At 33.3% G+C, this 22772-nt stretch overlaps 1 protein-coding gene and 1 long non-coding RNA gene across 2 annotated transcripts in view; one reads left to right on the forward strand and one right to left on the reverse strand.

Annotated features, from left to right (window-relative positions):
- LOC111087934 overlaps positions 1-5928 on the forward strand; it is a 7807-nt gene extending 1879 nt beyond the window's left edge. Inside the window, exons 2-3 of the long non-coding RNA XR_002612551.1 lie at positions 667-668; positions 5917-5928. This is a non-coding gene — a long non-coding RNA (uncharacterized LOC111087934). The remainder of the gene's footprint in view (positions 1-666; positions 669-5916) is intronic.
- LOC106468093 (growth hormone secretagogue receptor type 1-like) overlaps positions 1-22772 on the reverse strand; it is an 81660-nt gene that overhangs the window by 36892 nt on the left and 21996 nt on the right. The gene's annotated exons all lie outside the window — the stretch shown is intronic.

Consider the following 22772-nt stretch of genomic DNA (forward strand, 5'->3'; position numbering starts at 1 on the left):
GATATTAATTTGTAATGGAAAGTGAGCCTATAAAAGGGTCTGATATTAATTTGTAATGGAAAGTGAGCCTATAAAAGGGTCTGATATTAATTTGTAATGGAAAGTTAGCCTATAAAAGGGTCTGATATTAATTTGTAATGGAAAGTGAGCCTACAAAAGGGTCTGGTATTAATTTGTAATGGAAAGTGAGCCTATAAAAGGGTCTGATATTAATTTGTAATGGAAAGTGAGCCTATAAAAGGGTTTGATATTAATTTGTAATGGAAAGTGAGCCTATAAAAGGGTCTGATATTAATTTGTAATGGAAAGTGAGCCTATAAAAGGGTCTGATATTAATTTGTAATGGAAAGTGAGCCTAGAAAAAGGTCTGATATTAATTTGTACTGGAAAGTTAAGATGATTCTATCAACGAATGAATTCATTGTATTTGAGTAATGAGATTGAGATAAGTTATTCCATCTAATAAAGATTTATTGAAACATCGTTAACCGATTTGAAACATATCTCAGTGAACATTTCGTTTGTCAACATAACGAACAAGTTCTGAAGAGATGACAGAAAGAACAAATAAAATCCGCTGGTTTAGTGCCATCAAATCTTAGTTTTTCTCTTACTCAGTGCGTTTATGGTTTTAACCTACTTCTAAATCTGATCCTTCTGAGAGAGACGTGTGGGTTTGTTAACTAACCGAATGAAGGGTGTTATACTTTCCCAAATCTTCCATAATGAATTATTGGTTGGTTTCTCAGAAGGCAATCTTCATTTATTAGTATGTTCCAGTTTGTGTAAGTTTCTGCTGGAAAACAAGTTAAAGATAAGCAAAAGCAAAACAGTAAATTTAAACTTGTCTAAAGGAAGTCACGAATACTAGACTTTTTTCAGAAAAAATAAATAAAACGTAGTCAGTGCATAGTTAATTTTCTTAGTATGTGCACTGACTTAAAAGGAGTTTATAAATAAGATACATATCTATATACAGAAGTAGAATTTCCATTTTAAAACTAGGCTTCTAACTGACATTAAATACTTGTTTGTATTACTGGAACAATTTAATCGATTTATTTAATTAATTAGGATATCATGAGTTCACTATCAAGTAATAATTACTGTAGTGCCCTCTAGTGGTACAGCGGTATGTTTGCGGAGTTACAACGTTAAAAACTGAGTTTCGATATCCGTGGTGGGCAGAGCACAGTTAGCCCATTGAGTAACTTCCCACAAACAATTACCATAGTATGATATCACGTGAATCTTAAGCCTGAAAAATGCATAAAAAACGTACTTTTAAATAACTAATAATTAATATAAATTCTATTCCCTACCCTAGATATGTCTGGTTCTTAAACCACATATACATATTTAGCTTTCTGTCTTTTAAAAACTTCTGAGCCACACATGTCTGACTTTCAGTATCACCTTACTTACTCTATACAAAAAAAATCATTAGTTCTTCGTGGTTTTGTTTCCATCAATCAATTATCACCAGAAAAGAAAAAAAAACAAACAACAAGGTCACAACATTTTGAAAGATCCTTTTCTTGGTTCTTAAAAGGGTTTCCACAGCATGAGTTATTTTGTTAACTTCTGTGTTTGTATTACGCTTATAAGCATCATACTGTAAGACCCAGATCTGGTATCTTGAAATTTTCAAAGTTGCTGAGTTAATGCATTACTTAGCTTAAGATAAATCAAAACTTCAAAAAAAAGAAAATATTCGGGATGGATATCATACCCATTAAGTTTAGCCAGAAGAAAGCCAATAAATTATAGACAAGCAACAGTATATATAGTCAACAAATCCATTTCCCTGCGATATGTTATAAAAATAGCAGCTAGGAGGATTGGAGTCCGCTTCATTACTTGGAGTTGAATTAAGTTTAGCCAGAAGAAAGCCAATAAATTATAGACAAGCAACAGTATATATAGTCAACAAATCCATTTCCCTGCGATATGTATAAAAATAGCAGCTAGGAGGATTGGAGTCCGCTTCATTACTTGGAGTTGAATTAAGTTTAGCCAGAATAAAGCCAATAAATTATAGACAAGCAACAGTATATATAGTCAACAAATCCATTTCCCTGCGATATGTATAAAAATAGCAGCTAGGAGGATTGGAGTCCGCTTCATTACTTGGAGTTGAATTTATGATACTAAGAAAGAACTTAAGTCTTTTGTCTTGGTAAATATTACTATCACAACTTCCATATGTCAGGAAAAGAGAGTGAAATAAAAGCTTTTCGCTACCGTAGTACATGTATTACGTGCTTGCAGAGCCATGATTTGTTGGAGCGTTTAACTGACGTCTGTAAGAATGGAATTAAAAGACAATAAACCTCATCGAAAAAAGGAAAAAAAAAGTGATGAAATGTTATCGCTAAATGGGTAATTAGTAATATGTTTTTAACAGTAGTCGTTCAAGGCAGAGATTAAGAGTTTTATGACTCTGTTAAAGTGCAATGCTTAAGTTGTAAAACAGAAATGATTCACAATAACCTGAAAACTCATATCTAACTGATTTTATCTGAAAAAACATTAAGTCGTCTTTCCGACATAATTACTGTTATCAAGGTAACATAAATTATGCCAGAGAAGAAGAGGTTTAATTGAAGAGATCATTCTACATAGAGACAGGCTCAGAATAGTAATGACGTACTACTTACAACTTGTGATCAGAATTGTAATGACGTGCTACTTACAACTTGTGATTGTCTTGTTTTTTGTTTGTTTGTTTTTGAATTTCGCGCAAAGCTACACGAGGGCTAGCCGTCCCTAATTTAGCAGTGTAAGACTAGAGGGAAGGCAGCTAGTCATCACCACCGACCGCCAACTATTGGGCTACTCTTTTACCAACGAATAGTGGGATTGACCGTCACATTATAACGCTCCCACGGCTGAAAGGGCGAGCATCTTTGGTGTGACGGGGATTCGAACCCGCAGAGTGCGAGTCGAGCACCCTAACCACCTGGCCATGCCGGGCCTTGTGATTGTCACCAATTTCCAAAACATTTTAGTACTTTTAGAAATTAATAATTTTCTGAAGCATCAATTAAAAAAATAGTTTACTGCTTCACACCTCCTGTATTATAGCAGAGGTTCGAGAAAACCTTCTTTTGTGCTTTCAGGAAATATTTGTTACAAAAGGCTTAAAGTTATTGATCTCTTCACAAAATGGAATTTTATCTTCTAGTTTCTATTTCTCTTCTTTTTTATTCAATTTCTTATAGTGTGTCGCATATCAAGGAAGAAATTGAGATAAAAGCATAACTAATCTAATGTTCTATAGGCCTAAAGCGACAATAAAAAAGAATGCTACAATAAGAAGTTTATATAAGGTTCAAAGACACAAGAATTCCGGATTTCTTTTAAAGTTATAATTACAGGAATAACTCCTCTAATGACATGTGATGTGTCAGTGTTTGATAAATTAGTACTTCACAAAAGTTATTTCTTTTTTAAGTCCCAGGTGGATCATCTATGGTTTGTTTAAAACATTCCAGCACAAAGTACGTTCGCCAAGAGCTCATTACTTAACAAAGAAGGCCAACAGACGGAGTCGACTATAGTCAACGCTATGCTCTTTGTCGAGTCGGCGCATATTATAATTTTTTTTCTTTTTTATATCACACTTTTGAATGTTAGGTTAAGAAATCTGCCACGCTTGTTTGTAAACACTATATGATTTTTTCTCGACTTTCGTTTCCATCAACTCATCATTAGTTAAGTCTCAACTGGACAAACTACATTTCATTAATCACTAAAATTTGGAAGTTTTATGGGCGTAATGTAAAAAGAGCTAAGTTTCAGTTGGTTTCTAACCATGAAGACAACACTTGTTGATGCCAAGAATCTAGAGTTAGCTACAATTAGTGTAGTACATAACCAAGAGACTAACTTAACGTACTGGATATAAATCTGATTAAATTCTCGTCTAGAGTTAGCTACAATTAGTGTAGTACATAATCAAGAGACTAACTTAACGTACTGGATATAAATCTGATTAAATTCTCGTCTAGAGTTAGCTACAATTAGTGTAGTACATAATCAAGAGACTAACTTAACGTACTGGATATAAATCTGATTAAATTCTCGTCTAGAGTTACCTACAATTAGTGTAGTACATAATCAAGAGACTAACTTAACGTACTGGATATAAATCTGATTAAATTATCGTCTAGAGTTAGCTACAATTAGTGTAGTACATAATCAAGAGACTAACTTAACGTACTGGATATAAATCTGATTAAATTCTCGCTTTGTCTGTATACTTGTTTGAGCACTTTCAACTCCAAAAGTTTCATTTAATCCTGGTGATAATAACCATTTTATAAAGTAATTTTATTCCTAATACCCTACTTATCATACTAAAGTATCACAACACTTTCTACATTGATAGAGAAGGACAAAGTATCATAATCAATAAATATATCTTAAATTATTCAATATGGTTAACTACACTTTATTTGAATAATTTGTTTTTATAAACACGCCACAGATGTAAGCCGTGGTACCAAAGCAGACTCCCGACCATTCAACAGTGTAATGCCTTAAGGTATATAAAAGTATGGATGAAGGAATGCAAAAAACCCAAAAAAATTCTTCTATGAGAAATATTCTTAGAGCGAGATTATTAAATGATAATGAGCCAGATGACAACATTAAAGACGGAAGCTTTCAGTTTTCTCTACAGACATGAAGAAACCTTAACAGCGGAGGAGTTAACAACGATCTGAAGAGACGCATTTATCTATAAGACAAAGGGTAAAATTGTGAAAGAGAACCCTTCAATCCCAAAAGCAATAGCAATGAGACCACATGCATCTCCCGATACTAGTAACACAACATAATAAACAAGGATATGAAGCAATCGGAGGATCACACTCCAAAAGCTCACAAATTTTCAATAACATCTCAATATCAATATCCTGAGAAAAATCGTACAAGACATTAAATTATAGAAATTCCAGTCAACCAGATAGAGTAGCCCGGTACAGCTCCAATGATCTTTTTCGGTGTGCTTAAAGGTGATCTGACAAGACGACATCAGGATACAGTGAAAGATATTTAGAAAATGTATCCCAAGACTGATATTCCCGTCATTCCAAGCAGCTTGTTAATAGTATCAGTTTGTAATATTCGATGTTTCAGAGCAGTAAACTCATCTGATGTATTTGAAACAATGATGACACAGGTCATTTCAAAAAAGTAAACCAATGTTGAGTTTTTGACAGATAACTTTATATATGTGAAAAATACTGAATTAATGGCTGATCACCTCATGTTGAGATGTTGACAAATTATTTCATGTATGTAGTGTAATGCCAAAGTGTTGACAGACTATCCCATGTATGTAAAACAATGTAGAAGTGTACATAGATGTATGTAGTGTAATGCCAAAGTGTTGACAGACTATCCCATGTATGTAAAACAATGTAGAAGTGTACATAGACAATTTAAAGGATGTAAAACAATATAGAAGTGTTTGAAGATCATATAAAGGGTGTAAAACAATACAGAATTGTTGGGAGATCATTTAAACTGTCTAAAACAATGTCGAGGTATTGTACAATCATCTCATGTATAAAATCTACGTGATGAAATGATGACAGATTATCCCCATGTCAAGTTGAACGTCAAGTTAAAGCTGTCATATATTACTCCGAGTTTAGTAAATACTTTTTCCATGACTATGCTCGAGTTTGATTTGATAAATAGAACATTCTTTGATTTACGTGTGACCTTATTGAAGGAAACTAACTTTCTAATTAATTTTCTAATATTTGCTACATTGAGTAAATTACAAGTAATACCACTCAGGTGTTATGCTATTAATGATTCCAGCACTTTAGAGATGCAAATATTTTGTTTTCCATGCAAATCTGAGTTGAAGAATATAGAAATATAAAATAGTTGTATCAGTAGTTATATTATATATGTAATTAACATTAGTTATTAACTGTATCGGATTCTCACTTAAAATACCTTAATTCATAGAATTTTGGGATATTTTAACAGGGTAATATTAACATTAGAGTATTATAAAAGTTTTCTTTAGGCCTTGAAAGTTTTAGAAGAGTAATATTAACATCAACATGTTACGAAAATTGTTTCTGAGTTTAACAGGCTTAAATAGGGTAATATTAAAATCAGAATGTTATGAAAGATATATTTTGGTCTGGGAGGTCTAAGTAGGGTAACATTAACATCATAATATTATAAAAGGTGTGTATAAGTCTGGGAGATTTAAGCAGGGTAATGTTAACATCAGAATATTATGAAAGATATCTATTAAGGGGAGGCTTAAGCAGGTTAATATTAAAATCAGAATACTATAAAAGGTATCTGTACGTCTGGGTGATTTAAGCAGGTTAATATTAACTTCAGAATATTATGAAAGTTGTCTGTATGTTTGAAAGATTTAATTAAGGTAATACTAATATCAGAATATTATGAAAGGTGTTTGTGGGTCTACTAGTAGTAGATTTTAGCAGGTTAATACTAATATAATATTATCAAAGATGTCAGCAGATATGGGAGTTTTAAGTAGGGTAATACCAACATCAGAATATTATGAAAGGTTAGTGTATCTTAAAAGAAAAAACACTTACAAGTTACAGAGAAATGACCTCTTTCCCTTCCTGCTATCCCATATTTTATATAAATAAATACGGTTTTGTTTGCGTAACTAAGTGTTACGCACAAATATAAGGACTGATTTATTACCTTCGATCTAATAATTTCTTCCGACTGTCATCACCACATGTTCTTGCTTGATGTATAACGTCAGTACTGAGAATTTCATTACTAGCCTCAGTTCTAAGCCTAACACACACGGCAATAGCTATATGTATTAAGTTGCTTTTATTCATTAACCTCTCAGTACACGCCAACCAATCATGCTCGTATAAAGAATCCCTTGTACTTGGTTTTTTGAGTACTTTTCTCCATCCTTATAAAGTTGCACTTCAATAAGAGAGAAATTAATGCTTTAAGAAACCAATTAGAAGTTTAGAGGCATTATAAAGTTCAGGTATCACCAGTACCCCTCAGTAAAAATTACAACTAGCGTAACCTAGATTTCTTTACATTATCGTAAGTAAAAAACAAAATTAAATCTTGTTATATGGAAAAGCATTTCGTTTTACTTTCTGGCAAAGTGCAATTTTGTAAAATATTCGCGAAATTATAATTGGTTGGAGACTTTTAAGGCTTAGCTTTTCATTAATATTAAAACAGCATGTAAAGCCTAAACAACAGTATTCTGGTAAATAAAACATTACTATTGTGTTTACCCTAATGTGAGTGTTATTCAGCATTACCTAACCTTTATTTTTCTTCACTTTCAGACTACAATAACTGTCGCGAAAAGTTATATTAACGGCTTTTTGAGCGCAGTGCTTGCAAATGGCTAATAACCTATAGTATATCCTAAGTTGGTAATCCATTAATTGCAGTTAAGAATATTGCTTTTATGGTCATAGTTTATCAATAGTTTCAAGTCAAAGCAAGCTATCAAACATACCGTTGGAGTGAACATACTTTGTAGTCACTATGAGAAAAAACCTATATACTGGATAGGTGAAATAAAGAAAAAGTGTCATCGGCCACTATTCACTTCTCCACATTATATAACTACATGGATCAGCTAAAATCCCCCCCCCAAACGACTCAGTGGTAAATCTGGTGGCTCACACTGCTAAAAACCAGGTTTCGATACTAGTGGTGGACACAGCATAAACAGCCAATTGTTTAGCTTTGTGGTTAATAAAAACAAACAAATTTAATGACATTAACTTTAAAGATACAACTTAATATACACAATGGGCTATCTGTGCTCTGCCCACCACGGGTATCGAAACCCGGTTTCTTGCGTTGTAAGTCCGCAGACATACCGTTGTTCTACTGGGGGGTAACAAACAACAACAATTCAAGATAGCCGGTTACAGCTGCTACGTTGATAAATTCAGTTAATATAAACAGTTAATATAAACAGTATTCACTATATATATATATACATACTTTGTTTAAAAATCCAACCTATCAGTTGATAAATAGGAGATACGTTGATAAATTCAGTTAATATAAACAAGTATTCACTAGATATATATATATACTTTGATTAAAAATCCAACCTATCAGTTGATAAGTAGGAGATACGTTTTCTCAGTGACTTAGCGGTAAGTTTAATGGTTTATTACGCTAAAGAACTAGTTTCGATACCCGAGGTAGGCACGGCATGAATATAATTCATTGTGGAGCTTCATGCTTAACAACAAATAAGCAATTTTTCGATAACTTGACATATTTTTTTTTATTGACGTTGAACTTACGAGTTGTTTGGAAAATCCAAGACTGTTCTCAAAGCTAACTTTTCTTTAACAAAAAATTTCAAAGCAAAAAAGACAAAAGTACACGAGGTAGGAAAACGAACTCTAATCATAAACACATTTGTAAAGTTCCTTTATAACCTGTTTGTAGCGGGTGCTATACACACAATGGAGTAAATAAGCTTTGATAATTTCTTTATACAGTAGTGACGGAGTTCTATCCAATTATATGTTTTGAATTCAGTTTAAAGAAAAAAAAATGGAATTACGTTTCTCACAATTACTCGTTTATATTACATTCTAAAAAATAATTTGTCCCTTCATAACAAGCAATTCTTGATTTCTAAATTGATTTGTTTGTTCGTTATGGATTTCGCGCAAAGCTACACGAGGACTATCTGCGCTATCCGTCCCTAATTTAGCAGTGTAACACTAGAGGGAGGGCAGCTAGTCATCACCACCCACCGCCAACTCTTGGGCTACTCTTTTACCAACGAATAGTGGGATTGACCGCAACATTATAACGCCCCCACGGCTGAAAGGGTGAGCATGTTTGGCGTGACGGGGATTCGAACCCGCGACCCGCAGATTGCGAGTCGAGTGCCTTAACCACCTGGCCATGCCGGGCCTCTAAATTTATTTAACGATCAAAAATCCGCACCTCGGGTAAGAATACATACCACTATATTTAACATAATGTCTTATCAGTTAACTTCTTCTCCAAGATCAAACAAATTTTAAATTCTATGTAATCATCCACTATATCAACATTCCTTCAGAACAAACGACTTTAAATTTTGTTAATTGTCAAACATTACCATCTTTCATGAAAACAACTCGCTTTATTTACACTTTAAGGTAACATCTACGTAGCTTCCCGCACAACAAACAACAACTGATGTTTTTTTTTTTTATCCAGAACAAAGAGTCTGAACTCAATATAATCGTCAAGTGACATTATACTCCTAAGTTTTGGGAAACAGCTAATTAGTCCAATTTTTCTTTCTTTGACTGTGACAGGAGTTTCATCATGAAGATGTAAAAGCAGTAAAAACGTTTTTCTACACAGCAGCTACACGGAGAATGATCAACCCCAATCCACAAAGTTCAATTCTTGATAGAATTCTCTGTATTTCGGATAAGTTAAGTGTTTTTCAATTGTCTAGAAATACTAAATTCTCTTAAAAAGGAGAACGCATGAGTAGCGAAACAATGAAATATCCATGTTATAAAAAGAGAAATTTATTGACGTACAAAGTAAGTGAAACTCAAGTTGTATGTTAATGTCTGACAAGGGAACAAAGGCAACCACGATAAAACAGCACTGCGGTTATATAACGAACATCGTTTACTTAAAAATACACCTAGGTACCTATATTTATTTTGCGAATGCATCTTTCTAGCCTTTAGATAAAGTGCTTGAGTTCTGCCATCTTGAAAAAGTTTACCATTTTTAGTAGCAATTATATCTTCAGAGCAGAAACTGACGCAAAAATATATTATGCATACACCACAAAAGAGCACAATGGCCACTAAAAATGGTAAACATTTCTTATAAAACCGCTTTATTACCATTTTCAAGGTTGTTGCATTCTTATTCCAATCTCTTTGCATCCAATATTTGGATATGACGCAAAAAAGAACGCCGTCTTATCTATAGACTCTGCTTATCGTGTTTCTTCACACTTCATAAAATTTAAGAAAAAAAAAACACTTCTAATTTAACAACTGCACAAACTATGGTATCTGACCGTCAGTTCCGGGTTTTCTGGCTAACATGCATAATGTTCTTAAATTAAGAAGTTGCTACTGTCGTTTGATGGCTGTAAAGTTGTTAAAGTTTTTGATTAAATGTTCTACCCAAGAACTTTAACAACTTTACAGCCATGATTTAAAATTAATGGTGTCATATAACAGTTCTGGAGATTTAAGTACAAGGGAGCGTGAACTTAACGGTGTCACATAACAGTTCTGGAGATTTAAGTACAAATGAGCGTGAACTTAACGGTGTCACATAACAGTTCTGGAGATTTAAGTTGTTAAAGTTTTTGGTTAAATGTTCTACCCAAGAACTTTAACAACTTTACAGCCATGATTTAAAATTAATGGTGTCATATAACAGTTCTGGAGATTTAAGTACAAATGAGCGTGAACTTAACGGTGTCACATAACAGTTCTGGAGATTTAAGTTGTTAAAGTTTTTGGTTAAATGTTCTACCCAAGAACTTTAACAACTTTACAGCCATGATTTAAAATTAATGGTGTCACATAACAGTTCTTGAGATTTAAGTACAAATGAGCGTGAACTTAACGGTGTCACATAACAGTTCTGGAGATTTAAGTACAAATGAGCGTGAACTTAACTGTGTCACAATACAGTTCTGGAGATTTAAGTACAAGGGAGCGTGAACTTAATGGTGTCACATAAAAGTTCTGGAGATTTAAGTACAAATGAGCGTGAACTTAACGGTGTCACATAACAGTTCTGGAGATTTAAGTTGTTAAAGTTTTTGGTTAAATGTTCTACCCAAGAACTTTAACAACTTTACAGCCATGATTTAAAATTAATGGTGTCACATAACAGTTCTGGAGATTTAAGTACAAGGGAGCGTGAACTTAATGGTGTCACATAACAGTTCTGGAGATTTAAGTACAAATGAGCGTGAACTTAGCAGTCCAGTTAACTATTTTACAGATGCTGATGAAACAGGAAGTTCAAGTAGATATTTCTGACGGTCTGAAAAAATACGTCTTAACGCCTTATCAAAAATATTTGATTGTCTAATTTACAGAAACTTATAGTTAGCAAATACAAGAATTGTCACAATCGTTTATGGGTTCTTCTTTTATTCTAATGATGGATCATATTAAAGAAAATCGAACTGGCCACTGACCTTTAGTATTGGACAATTGACAGATTTTAGTTTAAACAACAGAACTTCAAATTGACATTATCTAATTGTCTTCTACATATATGATTTCGGTTGTAAAAATATAATAAAGAGCTGACTGTATACCACACTTAGACGCGTAATATGTTTATCTCTGAACAACAGATTCTGACTTGTATGCTAATGTTGATCTATAAATCACATTTACACAGACCCATCACTAATGTGTCAAGAAAATAATGTCTGCTTATCTAACTCAGATCGCACTTAAATGTATTAAACAAGACACTCACCTTAGTCTCAAGTTTACATCATGTATCACACGCTGTAGAAATTAGAGGAAACCCTATCAGAGTAAATTTAGCTCTAGCATTTAGAGGAAATCCTGTGAGGATACAATTAGCTCTAGCATTTATAGGGAACCCTGTCAGGATACAGTTAGCTCTAGCACTTACGGGGTACCCTGTCAGGATATAGTTAGCTCTAGTAGTTAGAGAGAACCCTGTCAGAGTAAATTTAGCTTTAGTAGCTAGAGGGAACCCTGTCAGGATACAGTTAGCTTTAGTAGCTAGAGGGAACCCTGTCAGGAGATATTTAGCTCTAGCAGTCAGAGACTTGTGTAAAACATCTATATATATATACAATTAAAAGGAATACAATATTAAAATCATTACACAATAAATAGTTATTAAAGACAGGGACTTGCCCTAAATAAAGACTCTACTTGTGTTTCGGTGTCGTATTACACCATTTTCAGGAGTAACGCTTGATAAATCTGATAGAACTTAAAATTGAAATGACGGAGAAACCATCGAAATAAAAAAGATATCGCAATACACATGGAAGCGCGTCCAGGTTTAGAAATAATAAATTACTGGACAGATGTGTTGTAACTCTGGGTATTTAAGCCTAGATGGCGTTATTGGTATGTAAATAATTATACGAGTATACAAGTCCCAGCCATGCCTTTACCATTACTCCTAAAGAATACCGAAACATATGTAGTCTTCTTTAGGGCAAGTCCTTGTTTTAAAAAAATATTTATTTAGTGATAATTTTAACGTTGTATTCCTTTTAATTGTATATAAAGATAGAAATAGCTAAACAATACAAGTTAGATGATCTTCACACGATAGGAATAGTTAAACAATATAAGTTAGTTGATCCTCACACGATAGGAATAGCTAAACAACACAAGTTAGTTGATGCTCACATGATAGGAATAGCTAAACAACACAAGTTAGTTGATTCTCACATGATAGGAATAGCTAAACAACACAAGTTAGTTGATCCTCACATGATAGGAATAGCTAAATAACACCAGTTAGTTGATCCTCACATGATAGGAATAGCTAAACAACACAAGTTAGTTGATCCTCACACGATAGGAATAGTTCAAAATATAAGTTAGATGATCCTCACATGATAGAAATGGCTAAACCATATAAGTTAGATGATCCTCACATGATAGAAATAGACAAACAAACAAAAAAGTTAGTTGATCCTCAAATGATATGAATAGCCAAACAACGCAAGTTAGTTGATCCTCAAATGATATGAATAGCTAAATAACACAAGTTAGTTCATTCTTACCTTATAAAAAGAGCTAAACACTCAAGCTAATCAACCCTTGTTCCAAAATGATCTATACACATAGATATTTTCTCAGATTTTTCAAAAACGAAACATCTAAACATTACATAGTACCCGCACTATATAATGAAGAGAAAACCTAAACATTTATTATAAAATATGTTTCAGAAAGGAACAACATAAAAATAGTAGTTTCTTATCTTCTTACTACAAGATCGCTAAACATTGGTAGTTTTTCTTTTCTGACTAAGGAATATCTAAAAATTGGTATTTTTGTTAGTAAATAATAGCTAAGTATTCGTAGTTTGTTTCTCAGTAAAAAATATCTAAATATTCGTGGTTTGTTTCTCAGTAAATAATAGCTAAATATTCGTAGTTTGTTTCTCAGTAAATAATAGCTAAGTATTCGTAGTTTGTTTCTCAGTAAATAATAGCTAAGTATTCGTAGTTTGTTTCTCAGTAAAAAATATCTAAATATTCGTGGTTTGTTTCTCAGTAAATAATAGCTAAACATTGGTAGTTTTTCTTTTCTCACTGAATAATAACTAAACATTAATAGTTTCTATTCCAATTTGCTTATTTGGATATTCCAAGTATTTAATGTATGTACTGAACCCTCTGTATATTTGTGCACAATGGTTAATTTTAGGGTTTATTATTAAGCAGTGTGATAATACTGCAGTATTGATATATGACAGTATAAAAAATTGGAAGTAGAGTTGTTCTTTTTTTTCCTGAAAATATAGCCCCCCAGTGGCACAGCGGTATGTCTGCGGATTTACAACGCTAGAAACCGGGTTTCGATACCCTTGGTGGGCAGAGCATCGATAGCCCATTGTGTAGCTTTGTGCTTAACTTCAAACAAACAAAAAACAAACCTGAAAATATAAATTTACATTTGTCTTTCGCCTCGTGCACACCAAAAAGAAAGAAATTATTTTATTATAAATTATTCAATTCATTATATATGACATAACTCATATGTGTAGGTGATCAGTTATTTGTAAATATAATAAATGTCGTGTGAAGACCCCTTTTCGAGTGTTTGTTTGTTGTTAAGCACAGTGTACTGTGCCAACCGCAGGGAATGAAATCCAAATTTTATCGTTATAAGACTTCAAGCTTACCTCTAAAACAAACGGTGCTCATGTTCTTCCCGAAAACATATATTCCTGGATTTAGGAAATAACCAATAGATTAGATAGCAACTAAAATGACGCTGTATTTATCAGTTTAGAAAATACCAAAACGTGGATATTCTTTTACATAATTAAAGAGTTTATTTCATTTCTTCTTGCCAACTAACCAACATCATCAATCATCCTTAGGACTCGTAAATTCTGTTTTGTTTTCTTTGCGTAAGAACTACGTGTAACGATAAGGCGTAACATAATCAGTGAAATTGTAATGCTCCATTCGTCAGCCAATAAACTATCGTGGATCTTTTAGCTATACTGAGATAAACTGGTTCAAGAAAGGTTGTTCTCGCTTAGCATATTTTGTTTACGAAATGTATTTTGATTGTACTTGTTATATTTTTCAAAAATGTATAAAAACTGTTTAAAAACGTACAGAATTACATTCTCTTCTGCATATATATATATATATATATATATATCACACACACACACACACACACATATATACATATATATATATTCAAACTAGTGTAAAAGCCAGTCAAAATTGACGGGAAACCTCTGAAAACCAAAAATATTCCGTATAAAACTGGTAATACACAAAATAGATATAAAATTTCCTTTCCCAGGAACATGCTAGGTATTGCTCCTGAATTCACTACATATAACTGAACAAATATGCTACATATTGGTGCCTTTGGAAAAAATATTAAAACGTACGATGACCATGTGATTACATACACACCTGTTCTTCTTTTGAGGCAAAGTCGTCCTCTGCCCTACAGATAATTAGTATTTTCAGTCAGTTTTAACAAAGGCTTTTTCGTGATAATTTCCACGCATAGATTTGCGCTAATTTTTGATTTATATTTCACACGTGTTGATAGAGTGCGAATGCACTTCCGTGTCTTCGATCACAGGAGTCTTCCCGACTTTTCTATTCGGATCCTACCTAGCTTGACGTCATAATGATGTGGATGATGTGGTGTCACATTCATAACGCCGTGCCAGATCTGGTCCTGGGAACTCCCTCCTTAACAGTGTTTTATATAGCAGTAAAAGTGTCGAAATGTAGGAGCTATTTACGCCTATGTTAGCGATTGAATTAAACTGAACAGGCAATCAAAAGATGGAGTATTATAAGAGAAAAAGTGGAATTGAACTCGCGCCACTCACGAAATTCGGAAAAATCGAGCGTGACAGACTGATTGACCGACCGACACTTGGCTTTTATGATTATGATACGATTCCCCATTAACGAATATGTTCCATTAAACTAATGATATATATACGAGTTTATATATATTTTATTTTTCAAATTCGCAGGATATAAGAAAGAATGTGAATATTTAAACTTACGGTTAATGAGGAAATGTAATTCACTTATACTTACGGTAATTGTGTTTGTTAGTTTGTTGTTAAGCATAAGGCTAAACAATTGGATATCTGTGCTTTGCCCACTACGAATATCGAAACTAGGTTTTTAGACCTACTGCTGAGCCGCCTGGGGGCGCCACTAATGGTAAATAAAGTATAATATTCTCTAAATTAACTGCAAACAAAGTAAAATATTATCCCTTCAACTAATGATAAATAATAAGAAAAAAACGTTATTACAATTAAAAACAAATAAGACAGTCTATGGTCTTTAGTTTACCAGTAAAAAAATAAACACAGATATTTTGAATAAAGAAAAAGACACCCGTTTTTAAAGAACACCAGTTATTTCTAGAACCATACGTCAAGTTAAACGTTTGTGGCTTGGTCTGTAGGATTTCATCCCATTCCTGGGAAATCCGGAGACACCTTCCCGGGGTCGATGAAGGATGTTCCACACGTGCTCGGTGTGATTCATGTCCAAGCTAGAGTTGTGATGGCCTGACACTTTGTTTCATCCTTCCATCTCCTTCTGTCAAGTCTATGTATGTGTTCACTTAAACTAACGATAAATTAGATAGTATGCGAGTCCTTACACTTAGGGTATATAATATAATATTTAATCCCTTAATTAAAAGAAAGTAAAGTAGTAGACTGTTCCTTAAACTAATGGCAAATAAACCAATATATGTTATATGACACCGCGCACTAATGCTAAATCATCAGTGTGATCCCTTAAACTAAAGCTAAACAAGGAAGTGTACGATCTCTTAAACTAATTGTAAATAGAGTAGTACATGAGTCATCAATTATAAATAGTAGTTTATGATCCACCAAATGTAAATAAAATTATTATATGATCTACCAACTGTAAGTAAAGTAGTGTATGATTCATCAGTTGTAAATAAACTAGTATGTGATCTCAAACTGTAAATAAACTAGTATGTGATCTACCAACTGTAAGTAAAGTAACATGTGATCTATCAACTGTAAGTAAAGTAGTGTATGATTCATCAGTTGTACATAAACTAGTGTATGATCTACCAACTGTAAATAAACTAGTATATGATCTACCAACTGTAAGTAAAGTAACATGTGATCTATCAACTGTAAGTAAAGTAGTGTATGATTCATCAGTTGTAAATAAACTAGTATGTGATCTACCAACTGTAAGTAAAGTAACATATGATCTATCAACTGTAAGTAAAGTAGTGTATGATTCATCAGTTGTACATAAACTAGTATATGATCTACCAACTGTAAGTAAAGTAACATATGATCTATCAACTGTAAGTAAAGTAGTGTATGATTCATCAGTTGTACATAAACTAGTGTATGATCTACCAACTGTAAATAAACTAGTATATGATCTACCAACTGTAAGTAAAGTAACATATGATCTATCAACTGTAAGTAAAGTAGTGTATGATTCATCAGTTGTAAATAAACTAGTATGTGATCTCAAACTGTAAATAAACTAGTATATGATCCATCAGCTATAAATAAAGTGGTATATTACCTATCACCTGTAAATAAAGTGGTATATTATCCATCAGTTGTAAATAAAGTAGTATATTACCCATCAACTGTAAATAAAGTGGTATATGATCCATCAAATGTAAATAAAGTGGTATGTTACCCATCAGCTGTAAATAAAGTAGTATATTACCCATCAGCTATAAATAAAGTCGTATATCACCATTCACCTTTTAATAAAGTGGTATATTATCCATCAGCTTTAAATATAGTGGAGTGTTACCCATCAATTGTAAATGAAGTAGTATGTGATCCCTTCAACTCATTGTAAATATATTACCCATCAGTTGTAAATAAAGTAGAATGTGATCCCTTCAACTAACTGTAAATAAAGTAGTATGTGATCCATTAGTCGTAAATAAAGTAGGATGTGATCACTTCACCTAACTGTAAATGAAGTAGTATATGATCCATCAGTTGTAAATAAAGTGGTATGTTATCCATCAGCTTTAAATATAGTGGAATGTTACCCATCAGTTGTAAATATAGTAGTATATTACCCACCAACTGTATATGAAGGAGTATATTACCCGTCAGTTGTAAATAAAGTAGCATGTAATCCATCAGATGTAAATAATGTAGTATGTGATCCCTTCAAATAACTGTATATGAAGGAGTATATGATCCATCAGTTGTGAATAAAGTAGTATGTGATCCATCTGTTGTAAATAAAGTAGGATGTGATCACTTGAACTAACTGTAAATGAAGTAGTATATGAGTCATCAGTTGTAAATTAAGTAGTATGTGATCCATCAGTCGTAAATTAAGTAGTATATGATCCATCAGTTGTAAATTAAGTAGTATGTGATCCATCAGTTGTAAATGAAGTAGTATGAGATCCATCAGTTGTAAATAAAGTAGTATATGATCCATCAGTTGTAAATTAAGTAGTATGTGATCCATCAGTTGTAAATGAAGTAGGATGTGATCACTTCAACTAACTCTAAATGAAGTAGTATATGATCCATCAGTTGTAAATTAAGTAGTATGTGATCCATCAGTTGTAAATTAAGTAGTATGTGATCCATCAGTTGTAAATGAAGTAATATATGATCCATCAGTTGTAAATTAAGTAGTATGTGATCCATCAGTTGTAAATGAAGTAGTATATGATCACTTCAACTGTACTGTAAATAAAGTAGTATATGATCCATCAGTTGTAAATGAAGTAGTATGTGATCACTTCAACTAACTGTAAATAAAGTAGGATGTGATCACTTCAACTAACTGTAAATTAAGTAGTGTATGATCCATCAGTTGTAAATAATGTACGATGTGATCACTTCAACTAACTGTAAATGAAGCAGTATATCATTCATCAGCTGTTAAAATGTAATATATAATTCATCAGTTGTAAATGTAGTAGTATAAGATCCCTCAAGCTGAGTTTATATAAAGAAACAAAAAGAGATTTTTCATCTTTAATTGCACAAGTTTTTAAATTATAACAAATTAATACGAATTATCATCAACGTCGTGTCTAAATCTAATTGTTCGTGGATTCTCAAAAAGTAGCGAAGAACTGGCATAAACAGAAAATATATATGGTTTAATACGATAATTCAGCTATTGGTGTTGTTGTTAGTTACTGTTAGTAGAAATTGATTAGTAATGCTAATCGTTTCATAGCACTAGCGACAGAACAGCCTATCAGCCCGTCCAGTCTGTTTGTTAATAGTGGCAACATCGAACAAAGATTGCTCATATAAAAAGCGCGATGAATATCGGTAAAGTCGGTGAGAGTTCCTGCGTGTATCCTTTCTGAGTTGACATTTACTACGCCTTCTCGGCTTCTGTGAGGTTCACATGCTATTAGAGGCGTAAAAAAAAACATATAGTGATAAAAATTAACATCGAGTTATTTTACCTTTTTTTCATCTACTTAACACACTGTTACCAGAAAATATAAATGTCCCTTAGTAGTTCACCGGTAAATCTACAGATTTACAACACTAAAATCCGGGTTTAGATTCCCACAGTGCAGAAAGAATACATTACCTAACGTGTAATTTTGAGTATTTCATTATAATTTTTATTAAAAACATGGTATAAAAATCGTTCAGTCTCATTACCCAACCTAAATGGGAGAAAATTTTTTCGTCACCGACTCTATCCGCTGTTGGGCCCGGCGTGGCCAGGAGGTTAGGAAGCTCGACTCGTAATCTGAGGGTCGCGGGTTCGAATCTCTGTCCCACCAAACATGCTCGCCCTTTCAGCCGTGGGGACGTTATAAAGTGACGGTCAATCCCGCTATTCGTTGATAAGAGAGTAGCCCAAGAGTTGGCGGTGAGTGGTGATTACTAGCTACCTTCCCTTTAGTCTTACACTGCTAAATAAGGGGACGGCTTGCGCAGATAGCCCTCGTGTAGCTTTGCGCGAAATTCAAAACAAACAAACAAACTATCCGCTGTTACTACTGTTAGAGGCAGATATTTAAACCCGTACTACTAGTAGCACACTAAAAGTAGTAATAAAGTTTTGGTACGAGCAGCTAATACTTGCAGGATCGGATGGGTATTAACACTTCTTTAACAATGGATCACAACAATTCGTCATATTAATACTTTAATTTATGATAGTGTTTATATTTGGCCTTAAGTATTTAATTAGATATATTTCCTTTTCCCTTTCTATTTTTATGTTGTGTTGAAATAACAATTTGATTGCATAGTCTATTTTGTGTGGGTTTGTGCTATAGCAAAGCCACTTTGAGCTACCTGCTGTCCACCAGGGGACATCTATTTTGTACCTCATTCAATACCGGAACTTTCATAATTATCTCTCCCATTTTTATTGGTAATACACTGTAAAGGAGTCTGGTATGGCTAGGTGGTTAGGGCGCTCGATTCACAATCTGAGGGTCGCGGATTAGAATCCCCGTCCCAACAAACATGCTCGCCCTTTTAGTCGTGGGGACGTTATAATGTGACGGTCAATCCCACTATTCGTTGGTAAAAGAGTTGGCGGTGAGTGTGACGACTAGCTGCCTCCCCTCTAGTCTTTCACTGCTAAATTAAGGACGGCTTTACACACACACACATACATATTATATCACGTATTTAAATCTATATTTCTTTACACACACACACACACACACACATATATATATATATATAACCTTTTAAGTTTCGATCTAGCTTTCATCACATTAACATTCTTATCGAGTGTTTTCATGATCACGGAAATAATCTTTCTCTCAGTATGCTTATCTGATTCATACTCTTGTACTCAAGCTTTTAATGCGATCTCTGTTTCGGATATTTATGTCCTTGGGGAAATGGTTGAATTAAATCTGCAGCCATTATAAATATGCTTTCCAGCAAGTTGACGTAGACCAGTTTCAGAGAAGTCTTTAGAAATTAAAGAAACATTCTGTTTGTCACACAAAGCAATATTGCCTCTTGGCTCCACTGGCGTATCAGAAGTATAACGGATTAATCTTAAGTTGTGGCAGCACTGAGTGAGGACCGAGAGCACCCTTCTAGAGGCAGTTCAAACTGTCATGTAACTTAAAAAAAAATTGACTAACAATGAAATCCTGTCTTTAATGCAATGATTAAAGTCAGCCAACGAAAACAGCTTGCAGGAATTGTTTGACTCTATACCAACATAACATTTTACTCTTATTAGATGTCAGGCGGTTCAGATTAATGTTCATTCCTTGCATGGCGTATTCAATAATTAAATACCCAGTGATAATAATTGGTTGCTTCTAATGGCCAAATATTTTTACTTGCTGTGGTATTCGTTCATGAAACAATACAACCATGTTTCAAGAGAAGCTTGAACAATGATGAAGAGAACTAAAGATTTTAAGGATATTTCACAAAATGTTGTAAGTTTTGAAAGAGTTATGTTTTGTATGATAAATAAAGAACCATTTTAATACTTGCATTTGGTTCTTGACGAATAAAAGTAAAAGAAAACTCTTTAGACCAATATTTAATCGTGTGTATATATATATATATGTAATACCATTAAAAGTAAGCCTGTAAATGTTCGTGTCCTATTCGAAACTCGTGTTAGAGAGATAATCACGCATGCTTATGTGATAAGCATCTAAAGCTAAGGCAAATAATAGTTGAAGCTCAACGTTAAAAACAAATACACAAAAATACTTTGCCTTCAAAAGCTCTCCCCTATTCCCCCTCAGTATGAACTTTGCTTTATTATATGTATAAAGTATTATGTACATAATGGTTTCTTTGGTTGTTTTAGAGCAAAGCCACATTGGGTTATCTGCTGTGTCTTTCGTGGGAAATTGTACTCCGGATTTTAGCGTTGTAAGTCCGTAGACTTACTACTGTTCCGCCTGGGGATTTACAATACGGAGAACGTCTAATTAGCTATTTATTTAGCATAAAAACATCACAAAAACTCTTAAGTGACTTGAAAGGTTAACTGAAACCTCCAAATTATATATGTTTCTTAATTATTACATTGTGTATCTAACTTAACGCAAGCATCGAACAGCAAATTTTGTAAGAAGGTGAAGAGCATGAGCGTAGTTTCAATTCAGAGAGATGACTGAAACATATAGTATAACTGTGCTGCCATCTAGTGATACACTTTAATGCATTGATAATAATGAACATGTTTTTAAAACTGTCATTGGCATATTGCACTAATTGACGCATAAATAAAATAATTTCAAAAATAACCATTCGAAATGAAGTACACATTGCGCAAAGAAATGCATTGAGAACTCATCGCTTGAGTGCTAAAGGATAGGCTATCGATCTATAATATTAAAGAATAACATCGTTTACACCTTCGTAATAACAAGTTATAATCTTTAAAGAATGCAGAGTTTCGTATGTTTCGTAGGTTGGGGGACTTAATGTAGTTTGATATACTAGTTTGTGGCCAACCATGAGAATATATAACAAAGTGCTAAAAGGAATTTTTTAAAAGAAATTCTCGCTGATTTTCGAAAGTAAAATCCATCAGTAGACTGACCTCTGTCATATAAACACAATAGAATATTTGGGTGCTAAGGAATCATCTGAAACTAAAATTCAAATTTGATCAAAGGATATTTGAGAAAAATCTCCGATGTTAAGTCCTAAAAGTAAAATGGCTATACACATTTACTAACATACTGTGCATAACTGTTTGTATGCACGTGTGCATAAACGTTATATCTGTATTTGAACAGTTTCCACTTCATAAACAATAAGATAATATCCTACGTTCAGAGAATAATAGATAAATAAAATACACCAAAAACCATAAAGATAATATATTCTCCAACAGTAACGTGAACAAACCCTTAAGAATAACAACTCGACGGAAAATATTCGTACTTAGCCTCACAAGCTGTGACCGAGAACGTTTGATGTTAGCGTATAATTTAACTCCATGTGGTTTTCAACAGAACTACTTTATCACATTACCGAAACATGTATGAATACAGTCGTGAAAAACTGAAAAGTCAAAGTCACCAACGCACTATTTTCATACAGAATGTCAAACAACATTTAAACAGTAAACATTCGATCCTGTGAATAGCTGGCATGACTTATTGGAAGAAAAAAAAAATTTAAGGTTGTCCCTCTTATTTTTACTGGTGATCTTACCCTGGTGTTCTATTAAGGTGTCCCCTCATATTGTTACTGGTGATCTTACACTAAAGTTGTTTCTTTATATTGTTACTGGTGATCTTACACTAAAGTTGTTTCTTTATATTGTTACTGGTAATCTTACACTAAAGTTGTTTCTTTATATTGTTACTGGTGATCTTACCCTAGTGTTCTATTAAGGTGTCCCCTCATATTGTTACTGGTGATCTTAACCTAGCATGCTCTTAAGATGTCCCCTCATATTGTTACTGGTGATCTTACCCTAGCGTTCTATTAAGGTGTCCCCTCATATTGTTACTGGTGATCTTAACCTAGCGCTATCTTAAGGT

Source organism: Limulus polyphemus, unplaced genomic scaffold (assembly GCF_000517525.1).
Source record: "Limulus polyphemus unplaced genomic scaffold, Limulus_polyphemus-2.1.2 Scaffold2869, whole genome shotgun sequence".
Taxonomy (NCBI): Eukaryota; Metazoa; Arthropoda; class Merostomata; order Xiphosura; family Limulidae; genus Limulus; species Limulus polyphemus.